This window comes from Balaenoptera musculus, chromosome 5 (assembly GCF_009873245.2).
Source record: "Balaenoptera musculus isolate JJ_BM4_2016_0621 chromosome 5, mBalMus1.pri.v3, whole genome shotgun sequence".
In the NCBI taxonomy this organism is placed as follows: domain Eukaryota; kingdom Metazoa; phylum Chordata; class Mammalia; order Artiodactyla; family Balaenopteridae; genus Balaenoptera; species Balaenoptera musculus.
Window position 1 is genome coordinate 137,262,430 of NC_045789.1, and position 13,782 is coordinate 137,276,211.

Here is a 13,782-nt window from a genome sequence, read left to right on the forward strand (position 1 = left end):
CTGGGGCTGCCTGACAAAGCGACAAAGCCCCACAAGCAGGGGGCTTCATCAGCAGACATTTATTCTCTCCCAGTCTGGAAGCCAGAAGCCCAGAAGCCCGAAATCAGGGCGTAGGCAGGGCTACGCCCTCTCAAAGGCTCTGGGGAAGGATACTGCCCTATATCGGCCAGTTTCTGGGGGCTTGTGTCCACATCACTGCCATCTCTGCCTCTGTCCTCACATGGCCGTCTTTTCTCTGTACGTCTCTGTGTGTCCTTTTCTGTCTCTTATAAGGACACCAGTCACTGGATTTAGGGCCCACCCTCTTCCAGGATGACCTCATCTCCATCCTTATGTTAATTACATCTGCAAAGACTCTATTTCAAATAAGGTCACAGGTGGACCCTATTCCAGGTGGACATGAATTTGGGGCCGACCTACTTAACCCACTCCACAGCCCCAGCGTGCCAGAGGGGAAACTGAGGCTTGGGACGCTCGGGAGACCAACGGGAGGCCGCTGGGCATGAAAGGCAGCGTTGGGGTCCTGCCCGGGTCTGGCTGACAGCCTGGTCCCTTAGGTGACCCCCGTTCTCCTTGGTGCCTCTCTGCTAGACTCGGCTTTAAGATCTCCTGGGGCAGAAATGCGATGTGACCTGTCAGCTGCGTAAGCAGGAAGCACCGCTTTGCCCCCAGCACGCGGCCGCATAGAACCCGCAGGCATTATCCTGCTTAATCATGCACGTGACGTGTGCAAACCGAGCCTAGGGAACCCGGGCCAGGACCCCACAGCCGAGAGGCTCTGGGGCCACGCCCTCAAGCCCGAGTCACATTTCCCACCACTCTGCCTGCCGAGGCTCTGGGTGGGCCGCGTTACCCCTCCACCAGCACCCAGCAGAAAATACCTCATCCCGTCGGCTCTGAAGAGTCGGAGCAGGTGCTGGCAGCCACTGGGGACTCCCCTGGCCTGATCTGACTTCCATTACTCACACTGGTCTGAAGCTCTCCACCCGGCGGGCAGGGGGTGGTACCCACCATCCCTGCGGCAAACTCCACGGGCCCCGCAAGTGGGCACGGACGATGCATCCCAGGCAGAGGATGAGAGCCCCTCGCGCTTGTAAATGAGAAGAGTTTCTCCACTCGCTTATTCTGCAGCTATCTACGCCCTGCGGCCCGTGCCCAGCTCAGGGCAGAAACGACAGCAGTGTCGGTGACAATGACAGCAGCCCCCCGCTCAGCAAGCCCCACACACTGCACCACACCTGAGACAGGAACTGTCATGTCCCTACTTACCCAACCTCAGAGTCAGACGGGGAACGAGGGGCAACACGGTGGGTGCCCAGTGCCCGATCGAGGGTAACACAGAGCGAGCTCCCGGAGGGTCGAGGGGATCCCTTGGAGGAGAGAGCCCCGGGAGGTTCAGAGGCCCACGGGCGGCTAGCTGCTCAACAGCGGGAAGGGCGAGCCAGACAGAGGGAACAGCCTGTGCGAGGTTGGAAAGGGGGCGAGGCCAGTCCACATTCCCGGGAGGACGGGCGCCCTCGGCTGCACGGGGCTGGGGTGGGGGGGTGGGCAGGGGCCAGGGCAACGGGCACTCCATTGAAAAGCATGGGTCTCACCCTAAGAATGAGGGAGGCTGAGGGTTTGCTCAGGCGTCTGAAAGAGAATCGTAGCAGGAGGAGCCGTGGGTACCATCCATCCACTGGGCAGGCGCTGCTCCGGCTCTGGAAACAGCACGTCACAAGGACCCTCGGAAGGACCCCCTCCCCCTCCCACGAGCCCCGCCTGAGGACAGCGTGCCCGCTGACTCCCCGAGCCCGCTGGCTCCCTCTGCCAGAGAAGGCCGGCCCTCTGCCTTCGGGCCACACTTCCCCAGGGCCGGCATCCTCCCCACCAGGGTCCCCCACGGGCCTGGTGCCTCCTGTTCATCTTGGCCGGAGGCCAGGACACCTGTGCATGGGACCATCTGCCACAACACTGCAAGAAGAGCCTCCCAGGAGATGGGCACGTTAGCGTAGGGGCTTCTTGGCCCCTGGGACCCTTGGGCAGAAATCAGCGCAGGGCCTAGCTCGTGCCTCTCCAGGCGCCCGCCCGACCCTCGGCTCCCTGCCCCCTCCCCTCACACCAATGCCCCCATGCAGCCCAGCTCCCACACACCTTGCTCCCCTGTCTGTAGTGGCAGCCGGGCCCCTGGGAGGCCGCCCCTGGCTCGTGGGGACCCCTCCCCTACCCACAGAGGTCCAGGGGTCCAGAGACCCATGGCCTCCTCTCCCACGGCCTCAGGTGGTTCCCAGGGCCGAGGGGTGGAGGGGGCGCCTGAGCCCTGCCCCTTCCCCGTCGGTTCTGGGTGGAGGGGGCAGGAGGGGCGGGATGGCCAGCAGCCAGGGGGAGGAAAGGCCGTGGCGCCCGGCCCCGTGGGAGCTCCTGCCCCATGACCTCTCCAAGGTCCCCGGTGTGGTCTGAAGGCAGATGACCAGGACCCAGAGGGGCTTATGCTAATTCTCGATCTGCACGGCCCATCCTGGGGCCGTGACTGGCTGGGGCTGGGGAAGCAGTCCTCTTCCTTCCTGGACCCTGCGGGATGGGCCCCTCTTCTCCTCTGAGGATGTGGTGCTGAGGGGGTGAGGCGAGATGTTGTTCCTGCCCCATCTGGAACCTTCCGGACTGATTCTCAGGAAGGGTCGCAGAGAGGCAGAGCCAGGCCCTGAAAACCCGTGAATGCCAGGGTCAAGGGCACGGGGGACATGCACTTGGAGCCAGGTCCTCTGCCACCGGCCAGTGGCTTCCAAACTGTTCCAACATCAGCGCCCAGAGAGAGGGGTCCACCAGGCAGTGGCCTCACAGGCACAGGTGTGCACACCTGTGGGATGAACTGAGCCTGGGCTCTCCCTGCATCCTCACCCTCGCCAGGATCTCCTCTGGGGGAGAGGGTTCCTCCAGTTCCATAGCTTTGTGTTGGCTCACGCGGCTGGCTTGGCCAATGCACGCGGGTGGAAGTGACAATGTGCCAGTTCTGAGTCCAGGCCTAAGGTGGCTCCCCCTGCCCTACTGTGCTTCTGCCTCCCTACATGGAGTGCGTCTCCAGGCCAGCCTGCTGGTCCCAGGAGGAGGGTGCGAGATGGGGCAGAGCCACCCCCACGGAGCCTAGCCAGGTCAGCTGAGCCCCGGCCAGCCCGCAGGCCCCCAGCCAGGATAACTGATCGCTGATTTCTGCCTCTGAGCTTTGGGGTTGTTTGTTCCAAAGTGTATTAGTTTCTTGTAACTGCAGTAACAAACCAACACAAACCGGTAAAACAATAGTTCTGGAAGCCAGAAGTCCAAAATCGGTACCACTGGGCTGAAATCCAGGTGTCTGCAGGGTAAGGCTCCCTCTGGGCTCTGGGGGAGGATCCTTCCCGCCCCTTCCAGATCCTGGGGGCGGCCAGCATCCTTGGCTCATGTACGCATCACCCCATCTCTGCCCCTCCCCCACATCCCATCCCCTTCTCCTCTGTGTGTCAGTCTGTAACCTCCCTCCGCCTCTCTAAGAATCACTGTGATGGCATTTAGGGCTCACTCAGATAAGCCAGGATAATCTCCCCAGCTCAGCATCCTTACCTTAATCCCATCTGCAGAAACCCTGTTTTTCAAATAAAGCAACACTCACAGGTCCCAGGATGAGAACATGATATATTTTGGGGGGCCCGTTTTTCAGCCTACCACACGCAGCAATCGTTTATATGATATGTGAATACATAACAGATTTTTTTCACCAAACAATACCTAGCCTTATTACTCGGGATGTGCTCTGCTATTTTTCTTTCTTTTCTTTTCTTTTTTTTTTTTTTTCCTGGGCTGGGTCTGCTATTTTTCATTCGATTCAACCTCTTACGTAACAAAGTCTTCTGTGACCCACTAAACTGATTTCATGCCCACAAATGGGTCGCCACCTGCAGTGTAGAAAGTTCCATCCTAACTTCTCTGCCTGTACCCCTGCTAGGGTGGGGGACCCAGCAAAAATGATGACGATTTAAAGAAAGGAGAGAAACGCGCTCTTTCTGCACACAGCGGGTGGGTGGGACTGACTGGTGCCTGGAAGGACCCCTGAACTCGAGGACATGGTCCAGGCCACCCTGCCCCATGGACGGCCCTCCACCTGCAGCCCCCGCAGTCATCAGGTGACTTGGAAAGGGGCCCGGACCAGAGAAGCAAGGGGGAGCGTGGTCGCAGGTGGCTTTGGTAGCTCCACTTGCTTCCCCAAGCCCCTGACTCCCCGTCCTCCTGGCAGACCCCCTGCTCCACATTCCAGAATAATTCTTCACCCCTGACAGCCCCACACCACGTCCACTCATCACTGTGCCATCACAGTGTCCCATCACTAGTTACACCCACTCACATCTTCATTTCTGAATGCCTCTTAAAAGATGAGAAACAAATGAAATCAAGGACTTGAAAACTTTACGACAGATGGTACAGATTTTCCAGGTGAGTTTAAGGCCAGGAAGACACTGGCGCTTTCCCAGGGGCATAAAAAATTAGGTCTGAAGGGATCTGAGACATCGTCCAGTCCCTGGGCAAGGATTCCTAAGAGCCCAGCCGGGCCTCTCCTGAGCACTCAACCCCCAGAGCCAGCAGCGTGCCGGATGCCTCCACCCAGAAGCCCCCCAGGAACCTCACAGTCAGAAAAAAGAATGTCTGGCTTGTTGCCATCCTCCCTCCCCCACCTCTCCCCACCCTCCAACAGGGCCACAGGTCACACACCAATACCCTCACCCAGCTGGCTCCCCTTCTGCAACTCAGGCAGACTTGTGTTTGCAACCGACTCCATCTCTCACTAGCTGTGTGACCTTGGCCCAGTGGCTCTACCTCTCTGAGCCTCAATTTCCGATGTATATAATGGGGGTGCCTGCCTGCTGGCTGCAGAGAGACCAAACAAGATGATACGTGTGAGGGGGCCGGGTACCTCGCCTGGTACATGATGGGCACTTGGTAAGTGGCATCTTTCTTTCCCAATTCCTAACTGTATGAGATTCCTGTGGCTGCTGGGACAAAGGACCAAAAACCGAGTGGCTTAAATAACAGAAATCTATTCTCTCACGGTCTGGAGGCCAGAAGTCCTAAATCAAGGTGTCAACAGGGCCGTGCTCCTTCTGGAACCCGTAAGGGAGAATCCTTCCTCGCTTCGTCCAGCTCCTGACGGTCGCCAGCGATGCTTGGCTTGGAGCTGCAGCCCTTCAACCTCTGCCTCTGTGGTCACGTGGCCTCTCCTGTGTGTCTCTGTGTCTGTGTCTCTCTTCCTCTTCTTATCAGGACGCCCTACTCCATATGACCTCATCTTAACTAATTACGTCTGCAACAACCTTATTTCCAAATAAGGTCACAGTCACAGGGACCGGAGTCAGGACTTCAACATCTCTCTTTGGGGACACAATGCAACCCAGAACACGGACTTCCCCATTGTCACCAAAATCACCTGTCGTCTCGGAGCAGTCAGCACGAAACGTCGGCATTACCGGTAGTGCTTTCTCCCTGTACCTCACGGGGCCTCCCCTTCTCTCTGGCCCCTCCCACCCACCCCTTCTCACCTGGTTGAGACTCTGTCCCCCATCACTGGTCCTCCCCTCCCTGCCAGACTGACTTCCGGGTCCCCAGCGCCGAGCACCACCCCCGGGGTCTCACGAGGTCTCCCAGATTGAGACCAAACTCCTTGTCGCAGACACCCAGCCTGGCTGGACCACAGCCTTTCACTCCACTCCTCTTGCCCCCGTCCCCATGGGGGAGCTGTGCTCACGAAGGGCCACACCGTGGGTCCCCACAGCATCTGCAGGACCATCTGTGACATGTATGCCCGAGACAGTAAGTCCAGGGTCCCCTAAGGCAAAGGACAGCAAGGCCCCCCAAGGTATCAGCCAGGAGGTGGCTTCAGCCAGACTGACCCAGATGCCCAAGGGCTGGGCTACCTGGAGGCTGTCCCGTCCACATAACAGAGGAATGAGTCGGGCAGGGTATTCTGCCCGGTGAGGGGGGAATCTGCCAGTCCTAAGCCCCCCGCCAGGAGCTGGCAGATTAGCAGGGCAACAAACACAGCCAGGGAAACACATGAACGTGCAGGCCCGACCTGCGATCAGTGTAACGAAGGAGAAAAGCAGGGCCAGCCCCAGCGGTTGCTGCAGGGCAGCGGGGCTTGGCAGCCGCTGGGCTCAGGTGGTCAGAGGGCCTCTCGGAGGAAATGAAGCCAAAACGAACTTTGAAGGCTGAGAAAAAGCTTAAGAGTAGGCGGTTGAGACCAGCAGAGGAGTTCGCAGGTGTAAGGCCCCCGAGGCCAGGAGGAGGCTGCCCGGAGCCCCCAAAAGGTGGCCTTGCGTGCCAAGACGCATTCTGATTTCATGGGAGAGGGTCTCAGCAGCCCCCCGAGCCTGGTGAGCAGGGAAATCACCCGTGAGGCTGATCGGAGGTGACCGAGTTTCTGTCTCCCTGTTCGAAGACCCCCTCCTCAGCCAGTGCTGCCTTCCCCGCCCGACAACACACCTGGACGCGGTCCTGCGGTGCCCGTGTCCTGCCCACTGCCCCCAACACACACCCCCTCTCAGGCCCCACTGCCCGCGCTCAGATGGAGAGCCATTCCATGTCCCTGCTGGACAGAGCGCCGGGTACACACCCATCCGCCTCCTGAGTCAATACAGACAGACAAGCAACCCCACAGAAAATAAGCTGCGGAGGAAACAGCAAATTCACAGAAACACAAATGGCCCGGAAGCTAGAAAAATACCCTCGGGTGCCCGAGAAGGCAGATGAAAGCAGGGAGGTGTTCTTCTCCCATCAGCTGGCAAATATGAAAAGACTGACAGTGCCCCGTGTGGGGCAGGGAGCAGACGGGGACAAGGAACTCTGGTGCCCTTTTGGTAAAGGTGTGAACTGGGTCCGCCTCCAGGGGAGAGCAGGTCGGCAGACGATATTCCCATTTAACTTTCTGCTTCCGGGAATATCTGTACCTTCCACTCACAGGTCTATTTGCACGTGAGTGCAAAGCCGAACGTGCAACAATTCTCATCCCCGCTGGATGCGCTCAGGCTGTGCTATAAATCTGAAAGCACACGGGACCAGCGGGCCCTGTGCACCCCTTGAGCGGGGAGCAGGTCACACAGCAGCCTCTCACCAAAAATGCTCAGCCCGAATCCCATCACTAAGAAACAGACCCAACCAGATGGGGGACGAACCACAAGGCAACAGGTCTGGACTCTTTAAGTGTCAATGGCATGAAAGAAAACCAAAAGAAAACAGGTGGGAAGAACATTCAAGAATAAAGGAGACTAAAGACAGAGAGACATGCTAACCAATTGTGGCGTGTGACCCTAGACTGACTCCTGAAGAAGAAAAGGTAGACAAACGTCTGTAAAGGAGCCCTGGGGGCGGGCAAACAGGACCGGGGACTTTCTGTGGGTGAAATTTGGGTACAGGCATGTGCTAAAGCCTAGGTGTGATGATGCAACTCACTTTCAAATGGTTCAGAAAAGAGAGAGAGAGATGGAGAGAGAAAGCAAAATGTAGCAAAATGTTAATAACTGATGCATCTAGATAAAAGTATTACAAGGTGTTCATTGTACTGGCTTTTCCCCCCAACTTTTCTCTATGCTTAAAACTTTTCAGAAGAAGGAGTTGGGGGAGAAACTGATGAAGACAAAGAATTCCCCCAGAAACAGCATAGATCATGACCCGCTAACTTTACCCTCACGGATCCTGGAAAAAACCTGCAGCAACAGAGACAGACCCGGGGCTCAGAACACCTGGCTCTGTGGCTGAGGAAACCGTCTTCTCTCCTGGCCCTCAGTTTCCCCACCTGTAGTTGGCAAATGCACGGCTTGCACACACACCCCCACTGCCCGTATCCGTGGCAGACATAGATAGTCAATCAACTATTCTTTGTGTCCGTGTGATTCGGTCCCCATCCTGTGAGCTCCTCAGGGTGGGATGGAGCTGATGCATCTCGCCTGGCCCATCCCAGGGCAAGGAGGAGAGTGGATCCACTCATTGTCTGATGAACGAGCAAATAGCCGAGAGAATGGGTGAATGCACATAGGCGACTGGACACTCCATGGGAAAGGTGATGGCGTGGGTTCTGAGTGTGGAAAACCCTCCACCCAGTGCCCCGACACCTCGCCTAGAGGCTGGCATGGCAGGAAGTCCTTTCACCTTGCTGGCCTCACTTTACCCATCTACACTGGGGACACAAGGAGTACCCACTTCACTGGATGGTGGGGAAGGACCAGCGAAGTCCCACATGTTAAGGGCTCTGGCCTGGTCTGCTTGTGGCATGACCACAGGACCACCTGCCACAGCGCTGCTGCTGGGACCATGAAAACCCAAACTGTGTATTTGCATACCCGTTATCATTCCCAACGGCCGAAGGTGGGAGCAGCCCAAGTGTCCACAGTCCGATGGATGGATGGACAAACAAAAGCTGGCCTGTTCATACAACGGAATATTATTCAGCTTAAAGAGGAAGGAAATCCTGACGCAGGTTACAACACAGATGAACCATGAGGATGTTATGCTCATTGAAATAGGCCAGTCACAAAAGGACAAATATTATATGTTTCCACTTTTATGAGGTCCCTAGAGTCATCAAACTCACAGAGACAGAAAGAAGAAGTGAGGTTGCCAGGAGCTGCGGGAGGGGGTGGGGGATTGGTGTTTAATGGTGACAGAGTTTCAGTTTTGCAAGATGAAAAGAGTTCAGGAAATGATGGTGCTGATGGTGGCACAGGATGAATGTATTTAATGCCACAGAACTGTATACTTAACAATGCTTAAGATGGTAAATTTTATGTTGTATTTATTTTACCACAAGTTAGTTGGCCCAGTGTCCAGGTCAGCGAAAACTCCAAAGCAGTAAGGTGTTGGCGGTCGGGGGGGCGGGGGAGCTCTGGCTGAGCCAACGGAGGAAGGGGCTTCACCCACTGACCCCGTCGGGTCTGCTTTATGGGTCAGGGGACCATCACCCACCAGCATCTCTGCATCACCTGACAACGGGGTAGGTTAAGGGGAGTTACAACTATACCCCTCTGAGTCACATCCACAGGCTAAGGGAAGTAGAGGAAGGAAGGTACAGGACATTTTCTCATCAACGTGGCTAAATTTATCCCTCGTTGCCTGGGGCAGCGTCTTGCACTGTGGCCTTGGGTCCAGCTGCAACTTTCCCCAGCATGGCCGTGTTCCCGCTCAGGCCTCGGGGACAAGGCTGCCTTGGTGGACAGAGACGCTTCCCGGGTCCTGGGAGCTGTGGCCCTGGGACCCTCACCCTGACACAGGAGAGGGACAGGGTCAGGGAGCCGGCAGGACATCCGCCCGCAGGGCAGATGCTGGAGGACTGCGGGGAGGGGCAGGGAAGGCAGGCGCCCCAGGAGGGGACCAGCCTGGGCAAAGATGTGGGGATGGGGAGGGGGTGGCCCACTTGGGGAACCTCCAAGAGCCCGGCCTGGCCGCCGGGCACAGTGAGCACGCGGGATTGCGGGGACGCTCTTCAGCCACCCCGAGTCCGGCCGGGACAAGGTGGGCTCAGAGGCCCACCAGACGAGGCCCCGCCCTCAAAGCACCCCTCGCCGATGGTAAAGTCCACCAGGAAAACGGCATCATGGCATCTCAAGAAATGAAGCAGACACCTCTTGACCCAGCAATCCCACTCCTGGACGTGCCCCAAGGACATGAAAGAAGGGACTTGAATAGATATTGCTCACCTGTGTTCACAGTGGCATCATTCCCAACAGTCAAGAGGCGGTAGCAACCCACATGTCCATGGAAGGATGGATGGATCAACAAAATGTGGTCCATCCACACAATGGAATATTATTCAGCCTTGAAAAGGATGGAAATTCTGACACCTGCTGCAACATGGATGAACCCTGAGGACATTAGGCTCAGTGAAATGAGCCAGTCACAAAAGGACAAGCACTGCATGATTGACTGCACTTCTATGAGGACCCTAGAGTTGCCATGTCCACAGAGGCAGAAAGCAGAACGGTGGGCACCAGGGGTCGGGGGGCAGGAAGGTGGATGAGGAGTTAACTTAATGGGGACAGAGCTGGTTGGGGAAGATGGAAAAATTTCTGGAGATGGATGGTGGTAAAGGTTTCACAACAATGTGAATGTACTTAGTACCACTAACTGTACACTCAAAAACAGTTAAAGTGGCATAGTTTATATTACGTATATTTTACCACAATAGAAAAAGTTTTTTAATGCAAAGAACACTCCGCACTTAGTGATGGAAAGGGAATGTGGCCAAACCACAGAAAACCCACTCAACGGAATCACACGCAGCTGCTAATAAGCGTGCTGTAGGACCGTATGTCCTGCGTGAGGGAAGCTTGCTGGGTGGGGTCCCGAGGTGGGGTCCACGCAGACGGGAGAGCCGGCCACGGGCCTCCCCAGAGTCACGCACTGTTTCCTCTTCAATCGTCCGCTCTTGCAAAAACAAACACCTGTCTTGTTTATTGTACAATTAATGATAATAAAACAGACTCTGAAAAACTCAAGTGAGCGTGACACCCCTAGAGGAGGTCAGGTCCCCCCTTTAAGGTCCCTGGTGGCAGAGGGTGGCACCCAGATATGTGTGGAAGGAAGGCAAGAGCCAGCTGTTTCCAAAGAGAGATGCCCATGGTCCGGCTTGCCAGTTTGGAGGGTCAGGGCGGCGCAGTGGCAGCTGAGAAGAAGTTTGGAGGACCAGTAGAGTCTGAATCAATGCCAAGGAGGTCTGGGTGTGTGAGCAGGGCCTTTTTAAGCCTCTTTTCTCATTAAAACCAACGGCAATGCCTGCTTCCCTGCGGACACGCCTTCTGCAAGGTCATGACACCTGACCTCCAGCTCTCACTGTCTGCACACCCCGTTCTCCTGTGACCCATCGCCGGGTGGTGGGGAGAGCCTGGGACCAACAGACAGCCCTGGGCTCGAATCACAGCTTTGCCCCGTTCTGGCTGTGTGACCTCAGCCGCCCCTTCCCCCCAACCCCTAGAGCCCTAAGCATTTCTGAGGATTCTGGGGAAACTCTAATGAGGTCACAAACATTTGAGCGCTCAGAGAAGTAATGGCCCAAGCGAATGTGAGCTGTAATCTTATGGATTATAAGACCTAGAAAGGAACTTCCCTGGTGGCGCAGTGGTTAAGAATCTGCCTGCCAATGCAGGGGTCACGGGTTTGAGCCCTGGTCCGGGAAGATCCCACATGCCACAGAGCAACTAAGCCCGCGAGCCACAACTACTGAGCCCACGTGACACAGCTACTGAAGCCCGCGCGCCTAGAGCCTGTGCTCCGCAACAAGAGAAGCCACAGCAATGAGAAGCCCACGCACCACGACAAAGAGTAGTCCCCGCTCGCTGCAACTAGAGAAAGCCCGCGTGCAGCAACGAAGACCCAACGCAGCCAAAAAAAAAAACCAAAAGGACCTAGAAAGACCCACAAGTCTGGGCCCCAGACGTGGCTGGCAGTTAATTACCAGCCCCTCCCCCTTCTGGGCAGGACCACGGCCACGCGTGGCCTCGTTCAGAGCCTGCTGTGCAATTCATCTTCCTGCAGCTCGCGGGCACCCAGGGAAATGGCCTTTGCCAAATATTAACAGGATTCGGGTCTATTTGCTCCAGCAGAGCCGAGGAATCGCTATCTGAATATTTCTGCTTCCACAGATGAGGGGAGGGTGGGTGAGACTGTGTTTAGTGTTCCGAGCAGACCTGTAAACAGGATTGAGCACAGCTGATCCACAAGTGAAGGCGATTCAGAGCCCTAAGTAAAAGGACGATTGTGACAAGGCACTGGCTTGCCAGGCGGGGTCCAGGGATCCATCGTGAAATTTCTTCCATCCGCGTGCTTGGGGCCAAGCCCCCCAGACTTCCCAAGGGGTAGCCTATGGGTCGAGTGGGTCCGTCACACTGGACAGAGAATGGATGACTGTCTGGGCACGAGCTCTGTTCCCCGGCTCCGAGCAGGAGGCGATAAAACACCCCGAGGGCTGGTGCAGGGGAGGCGCTGCTGGACAAGGCTGTCCTGATGCTGCCCAGGTGGCCGGTGACAGTCCCCCCTGACCTCGAGCCACAGATCCCAGCCACTAGCGCCGTTCCTCTCCAAACTGCTGTGGCCCCGAGCGTCAGGAGGTGCCGTGGGAAATAAAAGGTTCTCTTCCTGGTGTAACCCCTTTCCCAGAACTGGGACAGTGGGTCCCGAGCCCCCTCTCTGTGTCTCTGGGTCTCACCAATCTACACGGCACTGAAGCCCACCGCTGTGACCCACCACTCCCAGGCCCGCCTCCCTGGCCAGACTGTACTTCCGGGGGGCGCTGCCTGGCATCACCCAGCGGGGACCGGGCAGGGACCCCAGCCTCCAGGGTAAGCACGCAGCCGTTCGCGCGGCTCCCACCTCAGATGCGGTGGGCACAGGTGCCCGTCACCCAGGGTCACGGGTGGCCCTCCTCATCCCAGACCCGAAGAGCTACTGGGTTTAATAAGATGTGCTAAAGCCTCAGAAGAGGCCACTTGTGCCCCAAGCCGTCTGCTACTCTTGAATGACATGATGCACAGGGCTGTGTCTGGGCTGCAAGGGCTCGTGGGGTCAGCTGTCAAGTGCTGGGTCATGGGCATCCCTGATGCTGGGCAGGGAGGGGGCCCAGGCTTCCTAAACAGGGGCCGCGCCTCCACCTGGACCCCCAGTGCTGTCCCTGCACGGCTGGAGAAAGGTGCCGCTTCCCTCTGCCCTCCCCCTGCCCCCGGAGAACAGGGCCACCATTCCTAATCAAGCTGCCAGGCCCCCCGCCCTCTGAGAGGAAGTGGGCTGGGCATGGCCCTTGATGAGCCCCAGGTCTGGGGGAGGACAAGCGGCCAAGGAAGACAGCTGAGTGGGGCACCCGTGTCCCCTCTGCTGGTCCCATCTCCCCTCCCATCCATAGTGACAAACAGGTGAGGCCTCCCCGCACCCTGGCCACACCTACGCTGGGGCCTTTACTCCCTCCCTTCACAGCTAGACGTGTTGAGAGGGCTTGACACCCCCATCCCCGCCCTGGCTCTGCCCGGAATCACGGGGGGCGGGCAGGGGGAACACGGTGCAGCTCTAGCAGACACCCAGGAGCCTGAATTCAGCAGAGACATGGTCCCACGCTCCCATGCTCCCTCCCTCTCTCTCCTCTCTGGATGCGGTGACTCCTCGGTCCCTGCGGCCACGTCATCACTGAGCGCTTCCTGCAAGCGAGGTGCCGTGCAAGGTACCTTGAGAGGTGACATAGTGCCTGAGAGGCAGATGGGCTGTGGGCCCCTGCCATGGGCCCAGTACCTTACCCAGGGCCTAGCCAGGGGCAGAGGCGTGAATGAAGCTCCTCAAACACTCCCTCTACTCACACTTCTGCATGTCCTGCAGGATGCCCTTCTCCTACTGCTTTGTCTGGCTAACTCCTACTTAGTGGGATGTCACCTCCTTCAGGAAGCCTGCCAGGATTTCTCTCTCACAGCAGGTTCCTTACCTGCCTCCTCTCTGTCCCCACAGCCTCCCCAGAGAAGTGCTTTCTCATGGTGTGTTTTCCTCACGTGCTGTCTGCCTTTCTCATTAGGCTGGGAGCTCCTGGAGGGAAGAACTCCATCAAGGCCACCTCCAGCGCCTGGCCAAGGGATCCATACACTCAAGTGAAACGACCTGCTCTGCCCACCCCCCAGCCCGGGGATGCTGGGTTGACTCGTTGCCTGTCCATGAGACCCAGGGAGGGGGGGAGGGTCTCCTGTGAAAGGGGTGTCCTTCCCGGTGTCAGTCACCCTGGGGAGGGGCAGGCCCTCACAGAGAAAACAGGAACTTTGTTGG

General features: G+C 57.4%; 1 protein-coding gene across 1 annotated transcript in view; it reads right to left on the reverse strand.

Moving 5' to 3' along the window:
* Nucleotides 1-13,782, reverse strand: part of ABLIM2 (actin binding LIM protein family member 2) — a 154,989-nt gene that overhangs the window by 129,153 nt on the left and 12,054 nt on the right. The window lies entirely within an intron of this gene.